This window comes from Rhinopithecus bieti, unplaced genomic scaffold (genome assembly GCF_001698545.2).
Source record: "Rhinopithecus bieti isolate Rb0 unplaced genomic scaffold, ASM169854v2 scaffold_1673, whole genome shotgun sequence".
Lineage (NCBI taxonomy): Eukaryota > Metazoa > Chordata > Mammalia > Primates > Cercopithecidae > Rhinopithecus > Rhinopithecus bieti.
The window spans coordinates 6,937,910-6,941,398 of NW_016804690.1; the positions used below are offsets into that span (position 1 = coordinate 6,937,910).

At 36.2% G+C, this 3,489-nt stretch overlaps 1 long non-coding RNA gene across 1 annotated transcript in view; it reads right to left on the reverse strand.

Annotated features, from left to right (window-relative positions):
- Positions 1–1,477: 1,477 nt before the first annotated feature.
- LOC108528286 (uncharacterized) overlaps positions 1,478–3,489 on the reverse strand; it is a 4,742-nt gene continuing 2,730 nt past the window's right edge. Inside the window, exon 2 of the long non-coding RNA XR_001885090.1 lies at positions 1,478–1,739. This is a non-coding gene — a long non-coding RNA (uncharacterized LOC108528286). The remainder of the gene's footprint in view (positions 1,740–3,489) is intronic.

The following is a 3,489-nucleotide window of genomic DNA, read 5'->3' on the forward strand; positions in this document are numbered from 1 at the left end:
AGCAGAAACCATACTTTGAGTATGCATACAACTATTTGATTTTTCACTTTCAGTATAATATTCAATAAATTACATGGGTTGTTCAATATTATAAAATAGGATTTGTGTTAGATGATTTTGCTCGACTATAGGCTAATGTATGTGTTCTGAGCATATTTAAGGTAGGTGAGGCTAAGCTAAGCTGTCTGGTAAGTTAGCTGTATTAAGTGCTTTTAACTTACAATATTTTCAACTAAGGATATTTTCAATTTACAATGGAGTTATTGGGACATAACCACATTATAAGAGGGGAAGTATACGCATTTCCACTCACTTCTTTGACTTTCAAATTAAATCCCAGCCATCATATCAATGCATCTGTAAATATTTCAACATTTATCTCTATAACTTTGTAAACCAAAACAATACCATATGATACCCAAAAAAAAGATAATCTTTTATACCACCAGTAACCAATCAGTGTTCAAACTTCCAATTGTTTCAAAAGATCTTTTATTTTACAATTTGTTTATTTAAATCAGGAGCTCAAAACTGTACACACACAGTGATTGATAAATAATGTCTTTTTAATAGGTTCCTTTTTTTCCCCTCAGTTTTGTAATTTATTTGTTGAAGAAACAGATCATTTGGCCTATAACACTTCCCAGAGTCTGGATCTCACTGGCCAGCAATTTTAAATTAAAGCTTTTACGATCAATAAATCACATTTCCTGTCCCTGTGTGCTATTGTTGGATCTAACCCCAAAATCATGTGCAATAAGTTTAGTGTTATTCTCTTCAGATACAAGAAACAAAGTTTCCCTCAGGCTACCTCTAGCAGGAAGTTTTATTGTAAGGATAGACAAGGGATGGGATTAAAGGATAAAGGAACCTCAAATGTTGAGTTAACTTCCAAGGATTCCAGGAAAAATCTAAGCATCGCATAAAAAACAGAAACCTCACAAAAGCCCAGCTTTTTGGAAACCAACTGTAGTTCAGAGCCATGCAGGATCTGACACAGCCCTGGCATCCAGATGATCTCTTTGCTCCCTTGGCAGCAGAGACTTGCAAATGTCTTCTCCATTTGAGAGTGCCTGTGTTTCTGCTCCCACACCCACTAGTCTGTGTCTGTTGTGTCTGTGTGTCTCAAGTTCAACAGTCTGAGGGGTTTCTAATTGGTCTAATCAGTCATTATTTCTCAGGGCAGAGCTTTTATGCTCAACTAGTTCACACAATTTATACTTCAAACCATTCATCATCCAACTTACATGTTAGTCACCCTTAATTTGGGTACCCAACACTGGTCTCATCATTTGTGACCCAGGTGATGAGGTCAGAATATGGGTACTTCAGGGGAACCATTTATGGCACTGTTGGTCACCAAGGGCTGTGATTGTCACAGACATTCTCAGAGGTAAAAGACTCAAGTTTAAGTATTTGTTTGAAAATATATGTCTAAGAGATTTCAAATACATACACACAATAATTAATTCATGACTAGAGCTACAAAATTTTATAGTTTATTGAATTATAGCAAGTATATGTGTTTCATCTGTGTTTTCCTTTCAGAACTGTTAAGTTTTAAAATGCAGATGGCTTCAGTTTCTTCTTCTGACAGGTAAGAGAGAGAAAAATAGAGAGATTAAGAGATTCAAGGTCATTCATCAGCCGTGGAAGAATCCAGGATTCCAGTCAGTGGGGTCTTCTATTCACACTCACTTCATACCTTAATCTCAGTTTTACATTTCATCTTCTGTTTTCTGAAAACAAAACAGTAAAATGAAAGAAAAAAAAAAAAAAGAACTTCAGAAACACGAGTTCTTAAATTCTCTATTTAAGTCTTCTTCTCTTAGCTTTAGTTCAGTTAATGTCAGGAGGTCATGGCCCCGGACTTGACTCATTTTTAGCCCTGTTCTCTGCTCTCCATCTACACCACTGCAGATCTTCTTGAACAATCATGATCAAGTCTGGGTAACATAGCGAGATCCCAGTTTTACAAAACATTAAAAAATTAGCTGGGCATGGGGGCATGTACCTGTAATCCTAGCTACTCAAGAGGCTGAGGCAGGAGGATCACTTGAGCCCAGGAGTTCGAGGTTGCAGTGAGCCATGATCACGCCACTGCATTCCACCCTGGGCAACAGAGTGAGGTCCTGTCTCTGAAAAAAACAAAAACAAACAAACCAAAAACCATAAACAAAAAAGCCAATCTTGATTATGTATGTCACTAGACAGACACATGGCATATCTGACAAATCTGCCTCCATTATGGAAAACCACAGCAAAACATCTTCATACAGGTAGGTGGGGTGGTTATAACACTCTGAATCAAAGACAATTTAACCAAGAGAAGGACACTGAAGATACCTTTATTCTTTTCTCTTTGCTAATTCACTATGCCAAAACTTAAAAGGGTTATAAGTTCACATGATGCCAAACTGAATGACAAAATTTAATAATTTTTCTTATTAAACTAAAATTTTAACTCCTAACAGGCACACATATAGCTTATATGCTTAATTATTACTCTCCCCTCATAGAACTTTTTTTCCTTACACAGTTGCTAAGATCTTATTCCCTCTGGAAAAAAAGACCATGGCATTTAACCCCTTTCCCAATCCAGGTGCTAACTATACTTATTTTTCATTTTATTTATTTATTTGTTTTAGCTGAGTTGTTCATATGCCAAATTCCTATGGAAAAGGAGAAAAGCACATTGTTTTCAAACCTAATAAATAATTTAATTAAAACTCATCTCATCGGGCCTCAAAATTGAACAACTTTTTAGCAGAAAGACAGCCTGGACCAAAGCCCATTTTGCAAAGACGAACTGGAGGAAGTTGAGCAGCCTGTAATGCAGGAAAACTCACGTTGATGCCAGACGGAATCGGGTACATTATCCAATTCATAAAATTCCAACCAATGATTTTTACCTTATCTTGCTAATTTTTCTCCACAACAATGTTTAAAGAGACTCTGCCTGGAAAAATAAATGGAGCTAAAAGGATGGCAAAGCACTCTTGACAGCACACGGCACATTCTGCTTTAGACCAAACTGCTTTTGGGAAACTACTGAAAGTTACAAATAGTGACCATTTAAAAAGACAAATTAAAGACACTAAAAGGAGTAATGTTTTCCTAGTCAGACAGTAGATTTTAACATGTGTGTGTGTTGAAGATCTAGTTCTGTGTATTTTTCAGTGGTTTAAATCTTAGAGCATTAATGATAACAGCTAGGTACAGGCAGTGTTTATCCTAAACTCAGACATGCTAAAAGAAAGAAAGATTAATCTGATAAAGGCATCACTATTTCTAATCGGACTGATGGGAAAAGGTAGTATTGGGTGTAAAAGGCAATGTCGGGTGAATGATAGTGAAGTGATGAACTACCTCGAAGCTGAAGCAATCAAATAGATAGCTCTAAAAATTACTACGGCATCTTTATTCAACAGTTTGGTGCAAGTGTCCCCATCTCGGCCTTTTTTTTTTTTTTTTTTTCAAAAAGGCAAA